Source organism: Corvus brachyrhynchos, unplaced genomic scaffold (genome assembly GCF_000691975.1).
Source record: "Corvus brachyrhynchos isolate BGI_N302 unplaced genomic scaffold, ASM69197v1 scaffold331, whole genome shotgun sequence".
Classification (NCBI taxonomy): Eukaryota; Metazoa; Chordata; class Aves; order Passeriformes; family Corvidae; genus Corvus; species Corvus brachyrhynchos.
The window spans coordinates 5734031-5753940 of NW_008237229.1; positions in this window are offsets into that span (position 1 = coordinate 5734031).

The window sequence follows — 19910 nt, forward strand, 5'->3', positions numbered from 1 at the left end:
ACATTGTCAGTGGGAGAAGGGAGGAAGGTGGGGGGAGGAGGAGAGTTCTGAAGGTGGTATAATTTTTTTTTCTTCTTTTAGGTCTGTTAATAAACTTCTTTATATTCTTTCAAGTTTGGTGCCTGTTTTGCATTTCTCCTAATTCTTATCTCACAGCAGATAAACAGTAATGAGTATTTTGGACCAAACCACTACACCCTATCCTTACTTAAATGCTGTCAGCAATAAATTATTGATCATATAACAAAAATCAGACACAGAAGACTCCTAAATATTAATTTAAGGCTTAAAGGAAATTAAGATAATTAAACAATGAAGAATTTGTTCCTGTTTTTTAAAACAAGATGCATAGGTTAAATTTTGTTCTTATTATATACTTCCATGATTAGCAGTCAAATTCCATGGATCCAGCCTGCAATGGAACAAGCTGAATACTGTAAAAAATTGCTGGTATATATATGATCTGACTTAATATGAGTGGTGTAACTTACTGCCTTGAACCTTAAATGGAGTGCAAAACACAGTAGGCACTGCATAAACGAGGTAAGAAACCTCTAATGTTCAAGCATCTCACAGGACATAAAAAAATTCTTTACAATATCTCACCTCCAAAAAGGGAAGTGGAAGATATTAAGATGGTGTCCTGTAAGTGATGTATTTTAACTTTATGTATATATATACTATGTACATGTATACTATACATATGTGTGAAAATATTTGCATATCTGATCCCATTTTGCTTTCTTGTGGAAAATTTTGCGAGTCCCTATGACTGTAGTTGAAAGATTAGAGAAACGTACTCAGAGAAAGAAAATAGAATGCATGGAGGGAAAGGGAAGCAAGAGGAAAAACAAAGATCAAAATCCATAATTTTAAGAACTAAAGGCGCTCTTCAAACACTAAAGATTAAAAAAGAAGATATGCAAGGAGCTAAGAGGTAATTTTTATTCTAAAAGCTGTAAAGACATAATTAAAATAAAGAGGGAGGGACAAGGTCTATGATCCATCCGACTGTTACAATATCAATTAATGCGATGTCAGGAAACAGTCCTAGTTTTTAAACTTCATTAAAAAAAGAGGTTTTGGTTAACACTCCAAAGCTATACTTTTTTTTTTTCCTTAAAAATCACTTTGCGTAATGAAATGTATTTTGCTAAAAAATAAAACAGAAACTGGGATGATTTTCTGTGTAATCAAAGAAACGTTCCTTTTGTTTAAGTTGAGATTTTTTTTTTGAGAATTTTTTCTTTTACAAACCATTGTTTTTAAACTCTTCTTAGTTTTCATATAGAATTTTAAAAAAAGTATTTTTGAAAAAAAAGAAGAAAATTTACTATATTTTTTCTAATTATAATATCTGTACCTCTCCCATCACTAAGAGCCTATTTTTGAGAATATAATATAACAGTAATACAGATGATTTTTTTAAGTATTAAAAAAAGCACCTCCTTAGTGAACAGCCTAGCATTTTCCAAAGTCTTAAAAAAAAAATTCTATTTGTCTAATTTTGATACATCAGGTAAATAAAAAATCACCTCTGTTCTACAACAGTAATACTGTTGAAGAAACTGTGCCAAAATGATCAGCAGGAAGGAAAGAGAAAAAAAAATATGTGGCACAGCTGTCAGCCTTTGAGTTCTGAGGTAAAGGTTCAATAGTTCCTACATTATAGTTATCTATTTCAGTATACAGTTTTCAATCAAAGGAGTTGAGTTCCTTGTAGCTGGTGCTTAGGAAGCAGTTCTGACTGCTCAAGTTTCACATTCCATTGATGAAGTCTTAATAAAGTCTAACAGTCTGTGAGACAAGAAGGCATTTTTTAAGATAATAGGAAAGTATATGACTAATACCAGGTATCAATGCATCAGTACCTTTATTATTATTTGCTCATATATAATTAGCACTGCTAATAATAATGACAGAACTTTCATCCCATGGTTAGTGAAAAATATCTCCAAAGACTGACAGGAAGGCTTCTGAATGATCTTATACTGGAGGACAGTTCTTTATGACTAATAGTTTTGTATGAGCATTGGTAGGTGATGGAAGTTTGGACACACCCTCCTTGAGGAGGTGGAATACTAAAGCAAGTGGGATGAGCCCCAGGGTGTGCAGGAGGCTGCTGAGCTGTGAGATGTCTCTGTGTTCCACACAGTTAGGTTTTATTCCCAACTTATGAAGCAATCACTTTGATTTGCCAGATTATTGTAACTCTCTTCAGTACAATTGCATCCTATCTCCTTAACTACTTGTGATTCATTTCCTTACAGGTACTTAAAACCTTTATGTGCTGATTTCTGTATAGATGGCAACTTTATTCAAATTTTAGAATAATGGAGATAAAATAGATATCATAATTAAAATATCCTACAGCTTCACAGAAGGTCAAGACATATAGTAACTCACACCTATTTTATGGCTTAATCATCCACTGTGCTGCAACCACTGAGAATCTAGACTACAATCAATAAGTTTAATAATAATGGCATATGAAGACATGCATTACAAAACTGGATATGCTGCATCTGATATTTGCAGGGGCCTTACCATGAAAATCAGGGGGATGGTACTCTCTTCAGACGTTCTCCTGATTATACATATTCATTTGAATGCAAGCCAGGGAAATGCCTTGCATTTCAAAAAGAGTGATTTTCTTAGCAAAGGGCACGTGTGCTGCAGCCTGTACTCCAGTAACACCTGTCCTTTTCAATAAAAGGTTTTTACTCCTGAAACTGGGCTGCAGAGCCTTTTTGTAGCAATAGATTTTCTGCTGTTGATATACTGTCTGAGTTCTTTACTATCTGTTCATCAGATGGCTGTTCCATGGATAAGTATATCATGTATTCTGCAGGACTTTCCCATTTTAAAAGCAGTGAACAATAAGAATTGAAGCAAATTTCTGTAAGATTAAGTGGAAAAAGAAAGAATATAAAATAAAAAAGAAAATACAAATACACTTTCTAAAGCCAACAGAAGTTATTTAATTAAAATTATGGCAATGGGCCCATGGGTGCACACATTGCCTGTGTGTGTGAATTAAATCAAATAAATAACAAAGAATTTGAATTAGAAACAATATTAAAGAAAAAATTTCCATTCCACCTGTTTTATCAAGATATAAAATAATGGCAATTTTCAAATGCACCACAAACCTTTCCCACTGAATGAATTTTTCTTTGCCACTCTGAAAGAAAATGGAGAGCGCATTTTCCAAAGAGGCAGCTTCATTAGCATCCAGGAGCACTATTACTGGGGTATTAAAGAGAACATTTTCAAATGCATAGAAGAGAGAAAGCAATAGAGAAATAGTAACATTAAAACCAAACATATTTTGACAAGTAAGAAGAAATGCAGTGTTTCAAAATACAGTGAATAATGAAGATCTGATTTTTGTTTCTGTCAATGTCATCCGCATTTTTATTGGAAAACATCTTTTTTTCTATACTCAAAGTTTAATATATCTGTTGGCAGAAGAAACTTGCAATTTTTGTTGTATTTCCACTGGCTCTGTGAGCAGTATGCCTTATTCAATAGAGCATTTTGAGGGCTTTTCTTTGGTTGTTTGTTGTTGTTAGATTGTTGCTGTTTTGTGTGGGATTTTGGGGGTTGTGTGCTTGGTTTGGTTTTTCTGTAAGTTTCTACCTGCCCTGAATTCTTAACAAAAAACCCAAAAGGATATTTTTAGGTATGCAAACATTACCAAGTGCTTTGAAAGTCTCAGTGCCTTGTAGTGCTTCTGATACTGTAATCCTGGCCAGAACTTTGCAGAAAGCAGGCATATTGGTCAACTTGGTCCTGGATGCAGATCGGAGTATGGACCTCCATGTGGTCTTAAAAAGCTATGCTTACAATAAGCAAAACCTAATTCCATTATATTTCCCAGACACTTTTGTGCCATGCACAGGAGTCATTCAGGAGCTACCTTTGGCCTTGCATCATTTTTGCAACTACTATCAAATTCAAAAGATTTATTTTCTGGGACATGAAATTGTGGAAGCATTACTTGAAATGCTGACATCAACACCAAAGTCAGTGTGGCTTTTCCTTTCTTTCTTCACAGAAAGAAAGGCTGAAAAAGTCAGCTAACATTAGAGTCTGATCTGATTCATCTCAGTAAGAACAAAATTTGAACAAATTCAATTGGGAATTTGAATGTGAATGTCATCAAATTTGAAATGACTACACCTACCTGTAGGAACAAAAGATCATATGTTGGGGTCCCTCCCCTGCCGTGTAGCCCTGGGAGAGGGGCCCTGAGGGCACAGACACGGGGCTTCCCTGCCCCTGCTCAGCCTCGTTCCCATGGGTTGGTTTGTGTTCCTATATATTTCCTTTCCACACGACTCCTGGTTTGATATATGCGTGTTACAGTATCCCCACTGTAACAATCATAGGATAATTCTAGCTGGAAGGCCGCTCAGCAGCCTCCCGTCCTACCTGTTGCTCTCAGCAGGACCAGCTCTGAGGTCTGTCCTGGTTGCTCAGGGCTTTTATCTGGATGGGTCTTGAAACTTCCACAGCTGGAGACTGCACCACCTCTCTGGGCAACCTGTCCCACTGTTCCCTGTCCTCAGAAGAAAAAAATCTTTTCCTTACATCCTGTCACAACTGCTCTTGTTCTTGTTATTTCTTGTCCTGTGACGGTACATCAGCATCAAGAGTACATAGCTATCTCCTCAACAGCCTCCTCACAGCTGCTGAAGGGCTGCTGTAAGGTGCCCCTGAAGATATCCCTTCTCCAGGCTGAACAATTCCTAGCCCTTCAGCCATGCCTCATGGTGCAAGCTCTACAGTTTCCCTCCCCACAGTCCCCCAATCTCTTCCAACTCAGAATATTCTGTTATTCTGATTCTGAAAAACCAAGATAATAAAATCAATCAACTTAATTAAGCGTGTAAAACCATATCTGTATGAGGGGCTTAGGTATATTACATTCAAATGTTCTTGTGAAGATTGATAGTTTATGCCTGTCTTGGCCCCTCAACAACCTGTAGGCAGGTCTACAAGGCAATCCAGTTCCTTGCAGACAGGATCACTCGAGTTAACATTAGCCCACCCAGGTCAAATTCTGATGAGGCAAGAGGCACTTGAGTATATATCGAGATATACGTATATCTGCCATAATGAGATTCAGTACACTAATAACCAAAGCTATAAGATTAAAATATGTCTACATGTGCTGTGCTATGCAATAAGGATGGGCAGTTTTAAATCCCTGCATGACATTAGAGTAATAGCATGTGCCTTCATTAACAACTTTATTTTACTTGCCAGTATCCCCCAGGAACTGTTAAACAAAGACGGATCTCTGAGACACCCTCCTTTTTTCTACAATACCCTGGGAGCAGAAGGATGTTCAGGCTTGTATTTTCATTCACCATTCTGAGCAGTAGTGGCACAATCCCACCAGAGCACCATTGGTTTATTAGGACTCCCTGACTCCAAATATTATTTTAATACTGCATATAGTATAATACTATACACTACAGTACTATGTAGAGTGTAGTACAAACATCCTGCAGATCTGTGAGCTTGTCTCTGCCATGTTCCGTGGCTCAGCATAGAACCATCTCTCCCATTAATGCTGTGACTGTCTCCTTCCCCTTTTTGGGCTGTAGTTGAAAAGAAGAAGGCAAAGAAGTGTAAAGAGGAGGTGCATTCCCAGCCACTGCAGCAGTACATGCCAAGAGAACAGCTGTTGTTTTATGGTTATTCTTCCTTAGAGAACCTGGTCCAGGAAGAGAATTAAATACTTTCACAGTCTTTAGTATACCAAAGGTCCTTATTTGGCCTATCCTTATATTGGACCTATCATCCCGCTGCTGGTGGTGAATAAAGGCAGGCATTTAGAAACAATTTTAATAAATAGAGAATTATTTGAAAACTTCCTTTGTTATTCCTGATCAGCAAAAAAAATACTTCAGGAATTTTCTGAAATGGAGAATACATCTGGACCACCAAGTTTAATAGTCACTGATAGACAATCCTCCATTTGGCAAAAGCCTTTTAAAACACATTTATTCTTTTGTTTTCCAAAACATCAATTGAAAATGAGCTCCACAATTTAATTATGTTTGTTTGATTTAGCTGCCTGTTCCCAGGTGTCCTCCTACTCTACAGTTCTCTAAAATTTCCTGCTGACATTAGCTATGCAGCTGATGATCACAGAGGAGAAAAAGGCATTTATAGTGATCGTTAAACTGAGCATTGGAAGTTATTGAGTTTTATCAGTGGGGGAAAAAAAAGCCCACAAACCTCAAGAAATATTATTTCTGCTTATCTTAGACTACTGAAGGCATAGAATGTTTAAATAAAGATTGTGAAAACCATTGCAGGTGATGGGGACTATTTTCAATTCAGCTTGTATTGTTTAACTAATGCTATCAAGCAGTGCAGCCTGGAGACCTAACTGGGACAGATCACTACACTTTTTATGCTAAGCTTGAAATAGGTTCCACAGAATCAAAAGTTCAATTTCTGATAGTGCCAGTTAAACCTAGCAATTTAACTGAGGCAGAAAAAAAATGGAATAGCATGTAGTTTGCTGTGTTATGGGTCTTTCAGTAAGACCTCTATGATTTTTTATTTTATGTGGTCATAAAAAGGATCCCATAGCTGTTTTTTGTAGCTGATAGAATTTACTCTGCTCTCCTTGGAATAATTTTCTCTCCTTTGAACATTATACAAGATAGTTCATACAGCTCAGCTGCTGTCTTCTAATTCCAGAAGGGGATATACTTCTTCAGTTCCATATGTTTGCAGCACATAAAAGATTTACATACATTTTTGACACAAAAATATTTTAAACATAGATTAATATTATATTTGTAATAGATGTGTGAACTTCTAAATGCTTTCAAAACACACATGGTTCAGGATGCTGGATGCTGGATGATACTGTAATTTTATCAAATGTTATTATCTCAAAACCATATTCTGAACTGAAATGCTGTTATATGGTGACTGAATCTGGTAAGTTAATATAACAGATGTTTAGCTAGGTGTAACTATAGCTCCCTTATCTTGGATGCCATCTCCAAGAGACCTTTAAAACAACTGAGATCTATGCTATCTTCTTCAGAGCATCACCTGCAGGGAAAATGGGAGTGCATCATTGCTACCTCGTGTATTAGTAATGTTCTGTACTGTTTCTTGGCCTCCACTGTGTTCTTTAGAATGTGATGAGGAACTAACCCTAAAGCAGAACATAGAAAGGTTGTCAATTCAGCTATTGAGTTTTATTCTTACATGAAAAGAATACTTTAATGCCCTGTAGCTTCAAGTCCTGCAGCTTCAAGTCACTTGACCTCACCTCTTGACCACAAAAAGTTTAAGCAGAGAAATCATCTCAAATAACCTATTTAAAAAAAAAAATCATTAAAGAACTTTCAATTCTGACTAATAGTTTTATTCTTATGAAAAATTTCAAAAGCAATTTCAGTTTAGCAGATGTTTCCCCAATATCTGCTAAACTGTAAGACTTCATAATATTCACATTGCCAAATTACATAGAGCACATGTCAGCATGTACATACAAAAAACTTAGATGTGCTCAGACAGAAATACACTTTATCAAACACAAACTGCCTAACTTTTCTGTATATAGTGATTTAAACATAGTATTGATTTTATTCTGAGTGAAATATCCTTAGCTATTCCTAAGACAAATGTCATTCGTCTAGTGAATATCTCATGGCAGAAAGAAAAATTTTGTTTTCTGCCTAGATGCAGTGATATCCTTGTGTAAACAACAGTGTGAGTTTACAAAGAATACAAATGAAAAATAGCCAGAAATTGACAGCTTGAGCACCAGAAAGTATTAACACCCTCCTTGCTAATTGCTGCCATCACAAAGTAATGGAAGTCTTTTAAATCTCCTGACAGTGGTTATGCAACATTTTGTGGTTAAGGGAACTCAAGTCAGTACATAACAGATGCCATCATTAATATGCAACTACATATGCTTCCAGTGAACAAGTTTTTGTGAGATTTTTTTCTTTCCACCCTCTTTTTCTTTGCTATTTGAAAATCTTTAAAATTCTTAGTTTCTGCTTTTCCATCCAGGTGTTTCAACAAGAACTGTTTTAACCCTTTGCTTTTTCCATGAGAGAGCATATTTGGACAGTATTGCAAAGATATGCTACATATCTATTCTTAGTACAACCAGGATTATTTATAGTTTAACTGCTTGTATGTTTTTTACTGGGTCTTTTTTCATCCCCTTTTCCTAGGAAACTTTGAAAACAGAATAAAACTTTGGGAAATCAAGTGATCTGTTACCCCAGCTTAATTTCATCCTCTTACTTTTTCAAGTGTTAAAACCTATCCTGAATTTCCGAGTTCTGTTTCTTCATTGAATTAATTTTTTCTTCTTCCAAATCTTTATGGGTTTGATTTTAAATAAAAGCAACTGTTCACTTATGGTGTTGCCTGACTATGCACATGAAAAGTTACCCAAAGCAATACATCTGTCCTCACTTTCTTTCCAATAATTAGGCCAATAATTGGGCATGGCATTGGAAGGAGGGACCAATTAAAAAAGGTTAGTATAAAACTGTATACGAATAAGAGATTCTTTTTACAAGATTTGTCATTTTTAATTTCTTCCTTTCTTTGTATACCTTTTGTCGTGTCCCTTCATCTCTCCATTTCTTCTTTCCCTCTGAATGGGGACATCTTCAACATTGGCTTGTGACAGATTCCTTTCACTCCTCACCCTGAGCTCTTTTCTCTCACTAACCAGGACAGCAGGAGTCTAAAACAAGGCAGAATCTAAAAGTACCTTCACGACAAGGATACACACACCCTCTCTCACAGATCACAGCTTGGTGTCTTCTGTCCCTTTGCATCTCTCAACAGTCTCCAACAGGGAATTGATGTCATTTCTCCTGGCAAAAAAAAGTTGATGTACATCTGCCTTAGGGACTTGGGACTTATGTCTGAGTCACTGATGGGAATGTGACTGAACATCAATGAATTGGAGGGGACATCTCCAGAAAGAGAACTGCACATGAAAGACTTCCACCTTGCACATAGTCACAGGTTCAGAATCTCTCAGGTCACCAGAGCTGTTCTGGTCTTTTCATCTCTCCTGACTGGTTCAATGGAGACTCCATGAGTGGTGGCTTGGAAAGCAGATTGGGTTGGTGAGAGCCACAATACAAAAATATGGCAGCCACTTTTCTTTTTCACTAACAGAATCAAATGATTGTTTTTAAGTGATAAATACACCTTCGAGACAGAACCTAGCCTGTTCTGCTGTTTGTGACTGTTCTGTTTCAGGTGTGCTTGTGTTTCTTTGCAATGTTTCACACAACCCTTGTTGGTTCAACTATCCAGCCTATTACAACCTCTCTGCTGTACTCTTCCTTGTACCACATCTGCCTGTCCTGCTGCTTCAGTGCCATCTACAGACCTGATGAATGTGAATTCAATCCCACTTTTGAGATAATTTACAAGGACAGTGAACAGCATCTGACCCTGGAGAAACTCTTTGAAGACTCTAAATGTGATTTCTGCCAGTTGGACTTTGAACCATTCACCCTTTGAGCTTGGTAGTTTAGATCAGTTTCTACCCAATAATGGTCCATCTCTGTTTATCAGAGAGCTTGACAGCTTGTTTATAGGGATGTTGTGGGAGACCAGATCAAAAACCTTGACAAAATCAAGGCAGATGACATCCACAGCCCTATCCTCATTCATTCAGCTAATTGTTTCATTTCAGAAGGCAACCAGATTGGTCAAGTATGATTTCATCTTAGTAATTCTGTATTAACTTCTTCCAATCACCTCCTTATCCTTCATGCTCCTGCGATGTCTTTCCGGAGGACCTCCTCCTTAGTTGTCCCAGGAATTGAAGTAAAGGCTATTTTTCTTCAATATTTTTATTTGGGCAAAATATTTGCCCCTTTCTGATTACTTGGCTTCTCCTGACACCTGTGGCTTTTCAAAAATTATTGGTAGGAATTGTTTTGTTGTCTTGTCAGCCAACACTCATCCAGTTTTTCCAGAGGAGGTGGGAACAGATTCCCTGTTGATCAAGTGCTTGGGTTTCTACAGTGCTTTGTTCTGCAAAGAATTTGTTGACTGTTTCCCCTTCTTTGAACCATGTATTTCATCATCCAGTACCACTGAGGTATCAGCTCTTGTCTATGCTGTCATTTTATCAATTCCATTCTCACCCTTTCTGCAGTACCTAAATCTGCTGTGTTCATCCTGCACATGTTGCCCCTGTAATTCATCAGGGCTCACATCCCAAAAAGTGAAAGTCCCATCCTGCTCAGCCCAGGGAGGGACACCAGGCTGTATCTGTAGCCCTTCACCTCAGTGGCTGCATGTCCCCTTAGGAGTTCTGCTGGGGTTGACCCCTCTGACATATGAGGGGTCAACCTTTCGTCAAACTCTGTGCCGATCCTAAGGGCTGTGTCCAGAGCCCCCATTTTCTCTTTTGTCCCACGATGTGATTCCCAGCCTGTCCCTACTAGGATACAGACAGTAGACCAAGAAAAATGAGCACTGCCCTGCCAGCTGACTGCTGCATCCCTACCAGTCCCCGTTTGCTGCACTTTGTCTTCCGACTTCCCCCCATTGCCAGCTAAGTAGATAACAGATGCTAAACACAGAATTTCTGACTCTGTGCAGGTGTTACCTGCTCTAACACACTTCCCTGAAGGCCCTTCCAAAACACATCCCGACTCAGGATCACACACCCTATGAATAACATTGCAGTTCCATGCTCCTTTCTCCCATGTAATTCCCACAGAACATGCGAGCTAAGCATGTGTCTCTAGCTTTGTGCAACTTTTCTGGAATGACAGGTTCCTTCTCACTGTACGCAATTTCTGTCAAAATACCTCTGAGCAAAGGTTCACTTATGGCACAAATGCTCTATGCCAACGCAACTCTGCCTCAGGAGTCTTTCCTCTGGCCCTGGAGCTTGGTGAGGAGTACCTGCTGCGTCAGTGAGCATTGTGCATCTGTATAATCCATGCTGAGTGTGTGAACGGTTTACTGCTCTTTTGGAAGATTGTTCCAGCTGCATGTGGCCCCTTTTGTCCTTGGGAATGGGTTCTTGTGGGATTCAATAACTAGGCCCTTGAGGAAGACAAAATATGCTATCCCCAAGACCAGAACTGAGGCTCTGCACATGGTCACAGAATCACAGAATGTTAGGGTTGGAAGGGATCTCTGGAGATCATCTAGTCCAACCTCCCTGCCAAGGCAGAGTAACCTACTGCAGGTGACACAGGAAGATCTCCAGTTTGGTTTTGAATGTCTCCAGAGAGAGAAACTTCATGACCTCCATGGGCAGCCTGTTCCAGTGCTCTGTCATCCTCAACGTAAAGAAGCTTTTCCTCAGTTTGAAGTGAAACTTCTTGTCTTTCAGTTTATGACCATTGTCCCTTGTCCTGCCACTGGACCCATCAATAAAAGTTCTATATCAAAACTCTTCTACTTCATCTACAATTATTTCAGATTGCAATACAAAACTCTATTTATTATCTATTTGTTATGGGAACATCATAGTTGCAAAAATAAGTAATCAGATGTTAAGTAGTTCCAAAATTAAGACAGGTTAGATCAAGGAATATTTAATACATTACTTTTCCGTATATTTTGCAATACTTCTTATTTACACATCACTCCAGATTTGTCTTGTTAATGTTGTTATGATATGAGAACTTGACTCCTTTCAGGAGCATTTCTTTTCTAGAAATATTTCAAAACCTTTTAATAAATTCTATAGAATGGCATTATAACTGTTCTGGCAATGACAGGAAGATAAAGTTTATGAAATACAAAATAGTATTAATTTACTTTTAATTAAGAGATAATTACTCATAAAACTTCAAAGCAATTTGTTTTTTAAGAAAAAAGCATAAATCATATTTAAATTTTGTTAAACAATTGAGATGCTTTAGATAAGCCCACCAAGAGGAAAGAGATGTCTTGAAACTGAAAATGATGTATTTTCCCCTCCTTTTCCATCTTTTGGAAGAATGCTTAAAAACTTAAAGGTAGAACATGGAGGGAAAAGCAAGGATTTAATATTTTTAAAAGCAATATACTCATTAGTTAACTTTCATCCCTTCTACATTCTTATACTGGTGTTTATCTATTTCATTCAGAGCATTTGCTTTAAGCATCTATTTCTCCAACAGTGTCAACAAGTTGTTCAGAAAGCAGTTCAGAATTGATAGATTAGGAATACGTTTCTTATCAGTGAACACTGAAGTGGCCTAAACTACAGCTGGTATTTCATTGCATAACTAACCATGAAAATAAGTATATGGACAAGGATATAAATGAATGCTGTGCATTATGGTGTATTTAAAAAGGAAATGCTGCTTTTTTTCTGCACTTTATCCAGTGCTTTGAACTTGCTAAGAACTCTCAAAGCTCATTTTATTCTCCAAAATTTGTGCCTTAAACATAAGGGGGAGAGGCATTAAGAGATATCTGATGGATTCTTTACCTTTGTTCTCTATGCTGATATCTTTCTCAGCAGGATATTAGACGGATGAAGTTTGTAAATGAACCACAGAAAAAATTCCCCATAGAGCAAAAAAAAAAACTACCACCAACAAAAACCAACAAAAAACCAACAAAAAAACAACCAACAACAACAAAAAAACCAACACAAAAGCAAACACATTTCTTCTCAGAATGCATCCCATCCTCCATGCTAGGACTCCATCAGAAAATCATGCCACCTGGAAGGTTGCTTCTTTCACCAACTGTCAACTGATATTTGAATCCAATTGTACAACTCACAAATAGTAAAGAGTTTGTCTTGGCCTCATTAACCATAAGTTTAAGGTCTCATAAGTTGTGGAATTGATTTGTAAAACTTAAGTTGTGACACTTTGTGTTACTTTAGATGTCAGTCAAAGTTCCCAGGAAGATTGTTAAATGACAAATTATTAGAGATAAATGGAAGGATACTTCAGAGCAGGGATTTTGCCTTCAAATATAGATTAAATAAACATCGGACTGATGCAAATGAAAACTTAAGAGTTTTTAATCTCCTCTATGGTGAATTGAGGGATAAGATGGACATAGAAGTAAAAACTCCTCTGAGTAGACTATCACAAGTTTACAGGGTAATTACTGAGTGCTGTCCTGAGAAATCTGATTAAAATACCACCTTACAATATTGCACAACAACCATCTTTTTTCAATACATTTTTGTGCAGTCTATAGTCTCCTTCACATTGATTCTTCTCGTTCTGCTTTCAGAGTATAAGCTGTCTGCAACAAGAATCATGGTTATGTATTTATTATATGTCCTTGTAGCAAATGATTCTGCTAACCCAGACTTGGGCCTTCAAGGTCCCTGTTTCTGTCCAGTCTACAACTGATACATCAAACCAGTCCTTCTCACTTCTGTGTAGCTATCATGGTTTCCTCAAGGAGTGAGGAGATGGAAAATATAAAAGACCAAGACTAATACTTGAGCAACCTTCTAACATACTGCAACAACAACTGAGCACAGCAGGAGTTTCACTTCACTGACTTTCCAGCAGCACATCTTTGTTTATTCTAGCTTTGAAGGTATCTGTGTAGCAAAAACTCTAGGCTCTATCCATAGCACTCATCTGCATGGCAGTGGCAGAGATTTCCGAACCATACCTCAGTCTGTGTAGGCAATTTCTTTTGCTGTATGCATGTATTTATGTATTAAGTGCTATTAGTATTTTTAAAGACTACATGCCTATTTCGCTTATCCAAAATGATGTAAATTTTGGAGATTCATTTTCCTGCTTCACATAAAATTGTGATTTTATGCAAAATTTATTTATTTCTGATTTCAGTGTTATTCTAAAAAGAAACATTTAAGTGTTTCTGTATTTTGTGAGGAAGCCTGTGTCTTATGTCTTTCTGAATGGAGCAATAATTTTTAGAAAGAGCTAGGTGTCATGTAGGTAGTCAGTTTGAATCTTTATCTGCACAGCCTTTTAATCCCAATTGCAATAGTTTCGTTATGTCTGTCTTTTTTAACTTTAGAATGGATTGCCAATCATAAAACATATCTGTGTGTACAGCTGAAAAATTATCCATAGAAAGCAAGCTGATAGCACTGAATGTGTCTCACTTGTGACCTAAATCTAGTCATAACTCGCCTCCAGCTTGAAAAGCTTATGCATTAACACACTGTGCCATCTAACCACTCTCTACCTCTGGCAAGCTAATGAATGATTCAGTGGTTTTCATGGCTTCAGTTCAACATTCTATTTCTGCAGCTGGAGACTGAAATATTGCAAGTGGAACACGCTCACGAAAGCTATTGGTCATTAATTCAATGTATTTGCGGTATTTTCTCCACAATGGCTTTTCCCCCCCATAACCTCTTAATTTTCAATTTCCAATTGTTCTGATTCTGCAGTATTAGTAAAATGTTCTATAGGAAATAAGAGGTGACTTCACATTATTCCAGCATGATTTTGACCTCCACAAAGGAAAGACATAGGGACTCTTCAAGCACTAACTATCTATGAATAAATCATTTCCTATAACAAAATGTGGAGAGAAAATATAATTCTGCTATTAAATTTTATCTGTTCCAAATAACTCTGATTTAATCTTTTCTGTATATGATACTATGGAAATATTTGGATCACTTTGTTAGCTATGAAGCACAGAAAATAATTTAGATATTCTATCCGTCCAACCAGACACACCACTATAAGCAGAAATATTCGTGTTACTTCAAATCAAATACATGGCATGGAAAAGAACATCTGGTGCTGAAAAGAAAGAGCATTTCAAACATACTTTATTGGAAATAGCCAGTGCTTTCGTAAATTCAGAGCAATTTGTGTTCATAAGGATCATAGACCTGGGATTCTTCCCACCAGCATTATCCTGTGCCTGTTCATGGCTGACTTAAAAAGGAAGCAAAGAATGTGAAATAATTATACTGAATGTTATTTAAAAGTAGCCGACACTGCACATGAGGCCATGAAGTTTACCTCTTTCATTTATTTCAAACTCAATTATGCAGATATAAGAAAGTGCTTAAGGCTGTTACCTGTTTTACTCTCATTGATTTTCAAAAGAGCGAGGGGGTCTAAATTCATTAGAAGCTTATGGAACTCTTGTTTGTAATCTTCTGTGATTATATAGCCCAGAAAATTGGGGCACATTTTATTCCCATAAAAAATGGTTGTGCAGCACATCTGTTGAATATTTTTTCTATGAAAAAAACAAAGGAGGGAATGTGTCAAAATTCTGCATTAATTCCCAAAATAATATGAAGTTCCCCCTAGGGAGAAAATGCCGGTGTTCATTACTAAGTTATATAAAATACACCTATTTTCGCTGGCCACATGCCCCACTCTGTGTTTGTGCCGCATGAGATTTAAGATTATTACCCCCCTTTTTTTCTTTCAGATCAATGAATAGACGCCAATGTTTATCTTGGTGGCTACCACCATAGGTTTATAAAACCACCCCTAAAAGTTTGTTTTTCTAGATTCTCAATGTCATAAACCCACCATGTCAGCTTGATCTTCAAGGTATAATCTAATTTGAGGAAAATTAATGTTGCTTTCAAAATGAGTATTAGCCAGCTTAAATGTCAAGAATAGATCAATGTCTTTAACGAATGCAAAGATACTTTGGAAATTATTTTTAGAAGCATCCCAAACTATTGTATAGGTCCTTCAGTGTCACGTGATGGAGAATATCTTGGTCCCAGCTCATCCTAAAATTCTACTTGATTCTGAGAGATGCCAGCAGTCTGATAGCCACCACCCATACTACTACTGCTTTTCACTCTGGTCTTCTTTGCTAGGAGCACTCTTCAGACAAAACGAGAGGATTGGTACCCCACAGTATTTATATTCTGATTAGTAAGAAAAGGAATAGGAATGTTTCATGTTTTTCCGTTTATTTTTCCAGCCAATTAACCTTAGAAATTGAGTCCTTTTCTTCCTGTAGAATAGCTGTATTTGAATATTGTTGTAATACACTGGTTGTTTCCTATAATTCTCCAATGAATAAATTGTTACAAATGCTGTTGTCAGGCCATTCACATTTTCTCAGTATGCAGCAGGTTTTACATACACAGAATGTTTAATTAATTTTCTGATTAATGGGCTTCTTTTATTATGCTACTGCCATTTGGCAGCTGTTTTGACAAAACTGCCTTCCTCATTACAGAATTTCTACTTGTGAAAGGAAGTCAACCATAGCAAATGGGCTTATTGAATTATCCAGCTCACCAATTATATAGTATAAAATTATTCATCCTGATATAATTTGATCAGGAAAAATCATTTATCTCTAGTAACTGTGTTAAATTAGATATTATTCTGCTGGATAGGTGCAATTTTGCAAGTCTCTGTACTTAGAGAACTTTTTTTAAATTTACTTGAACACTAAGTTATGGCTTATTTTCTGTTTTCACTTTGTTACCAAAAAGGTTATTTTCTGACTAATCACTCCATTGAGCCCAATTAATTCAAAGCTTAAAAAGCAATACTTAGCCATTTTAGAGCAAAATGCCAGATTGATACATATCATTGGCAATGCAATTTTGAAAGATGTGATACAAACATATTTCTATCTGTTTATAAATCAATTAATTCAAAATCAGTTTTGAAATTTCAACAGTATTTATTTGTGTGCTTTGCATGCATTATGGCGCTATTCCAGCAATGCTGTAATAAACATCAGAAATGTAATTTTTACTCCAATTTTATTTAATCTAACACATTCAAAATTAACCTCACTTTCTATAAGTTTTCATCTTGTCATTACCCTACATAATCTGTCTTATAAAGAGCCAATGTTTGATGCATGTGAAAGAAAAGGGTGTAATGTTTCAAAAAACCCAAAGGTGTAACAGAATATGGTGGACTACAGTGAACAGCTGGTTAAAAAAAACACCTTATTATTGCTTACTTGAAAACCATTATGATTTGTCTTATGCTTCAGAATCACTTTGTATAAAACAACCCAGAAATTCTTGCTGAACAGGAAAAGTACTGTTTATTTGGGGTATACTCCTCTGACTGTAAGTCAGCTCAAGGATTCTCCAGATATTACACTAGAATCTGCAAATTTCTCAAAAATAAATGAGTTCTTTATCTCCTCTGTACAGCTGGATAACTAATGGCATAATGACTCTATCTGTGTGCATAGACATAGGAATGATGTGTTTTCTTTTAATCCAATTACAGTTTTATAGCGTTTTTTTTTCTTATTCTTCTTTGACTTCACAACCCACACTACTTTTTTATTCTTCTCTGCTTTCATCTAAATGCAGTGTCTGCCTCTCCACCAGGGTTTATCATACTATGTATAAGAACAAACACTCTGTTATTTGTCAGACCTTACCGATCATCCTCAGTGTCTCGTTCAACAGAAATTGTCAACAGAGAAAAGAGTGACAATTATCCCATACTACACCATGAAGTCATATTTACCTGGAGGATTACCCTATGACCATTTACCTTTGGCTTCATTCCTGTTAGTGTCTGATTTATTAAAGACATGTCAACAGGTGCTGGAAATACCTAGGATGGTAGTGCTGTGGTTTTACAGCGGTTATTTTGTGTGCCTGGACCTTAGTGTAGCTGGTGCCAGTGTCAACTCTGTCTTAGATATCCTTTCTACACATAAGTACATAAGTATAGCTTAGTTTCTGGACCCTACTGGTCCCATACTGAGAGAATTATCACTCTTGATAGCCTGTACTTGTTTCAGGATCAGATTTTCTCTCTATAGGGATGATCAATAATTTCTGTTAATTGAGAGATACTCCTGCCTTCATGCTCTTGCCTTGACACAGGTGACAGTCACGTGTTTCTGGACTCTGGTTCCAGTCTGGTGGGTCATTTCCCTTTTGAAGCTGTCTGGATTACAGATCTGATGCAAAGCAGGTCAAAATATCCACTGTGGTTTTCACTGAGGGTAATTGAAGCTTGCAAGGTTTTGCACCATCTGTTGTTCCTCCCACTGCCTATCCACAATGGTTTGTTGTTTGGGGTTTTTGTTTGTTTATTTGTTTTATGGTTGGTTGGTTTTCTGTTTTGGTTTTTTTTCTCCCACTGACTAGATGCAGATACAGGTTATTCTCAGTTTTACCTGAGACACGTTTGGGTTGTATATCCTCATTCACTGTTGCACTGAAGAGCTGACATTTATTAAGATTGATAAGAGTACTGCGCTAATCCATGGCCTTGAATACCCTGGTAAGCAATTTTTACAAGCTACCATCATCAGTGCTGGCCATTTCTAGTCTCAGAACTTAAAAGTTTTTTTCCAGGACAAACTGTCACAATGCTGTTTCTGGGTATACCACTGTTTATGTTGCTGTCAGTGGCGGTTTCGCTGTGGTTCATACAGCCTTGTAGGCCACATTTTCTTGCTGCATTCTCATCCACTGTATTCTCAGAGAGGCAAAAGTTCCCTAGAGTTGCAGGAAAATGACTAAATAGCAAGTTGGAAAATGAACAGCTGTTCATCTTAATATTTATACAAGAAGCGTCCATCCACCTGGGTAGCTCAAAGAGGTGAGGGGAGGGACAGGTGAAGGATTTTGTAGGGTCTGAGAACACTGCTTCACTAGTATAGGAAACAGCAAAACTTTTATGTAGTTGTGATTATTAAGGCAATTTTTATCTACAGGTGGCATCTTATCTATAATGTTTAACTTATTTATAAGAAAATTTCTATTGTAGGCAAGTCTTAATGACTGGAATATGAAACATTAATTACACCTTGGTAGAGCTGGTCCTTTCTCCCTCAGCTATTTCCTGTTTTCTGCTCTGTGTGTCTGTGTACACTTACTCGTATGTAGACCCTGTATATGAAGGTCAAAGAGCAGCAAAAGAGAAGAGTTGTGCCTAGTGAAATCGTACTGACAATGAAGAAGAGGTGAGTATCCATGACCAACAGCTTTGGATTGTAACAAGCCAGTGTGTCATGACCATAATTTGATGCTACTTTGCTACCTTGAATCAGGTGACCGTGAGTTCAGCGACTGAGCCTGAGAAAACACATGGGTGCCTTCAGTGTCTCCCATAACTGACATGTACTTTTGGCATTTCCATATGTTTTCTGCAGGCTACTTGCTCTTTTTGCCTTGAAGAGGGTTTTTTTTAAGTTTAGTTATCATAATTTTTTAGTCTAGATCCTTGAGAATGGTATAAACATGTAGTGGTTTAGTCCAAAATACTCATTACTGTTTATCTGCTGTGAGATAAGAATTAGGAGAAATGCAAAGCAGGCACCAAACTTGAAAGAATATAAAGAAGTTTATTAACAGACCTAAAAGAAGGGAGAAAAGAAAAAAAAATTATACTACCTTCAGAACTCTCCTCCTCCCCCCACCTTCCTCCCTTCTCCCACTGACAATGTAAAAAGACAACCCTTAAGATGTTCAGTCTGTTTACCACTGCCATAATAACCTTGTTCAGTCCATTTAGAAAGAGAAGTCTCTTCTTGCTCGTGCTATGAAAACATTATCACAACGAGACAGCCGCCCACTTCCAAATATTGTTCAGTCCATTTAGGAAGAGGAGTCTCTCTGCTCGCGATGTGAGTCCTTTCCCCCGACTTGCAGCTTTTCCCGCAACTGCTTTCGAGGGTCCACTTTTGAAGTTTTTTGGGGTACAATTTTAAGGTTGAGCCGTTCAGAAACAAAACCAGAGGCCCTTCTCCTTCCCTGGGAGCAAAGGGTCTTCATCATCTTCATCGTTAGGACTATCTCTGGGAGCATCTCTAGGAACTGAGGTTTTCTCCTTTCCCATTTGGAGCAAAAGTCCTCATCTGGTTCATCTCTAGGGACTGAGGTTTTCTCCTTTCCCATTTGGAGCAAAAGTCCTCATCTGGTCCATCTCTAGGGACTGAGGTTTTCTCCTTTCCCGTTTGGAGCAAAAGTCCTCATCTGGTCCATCTCT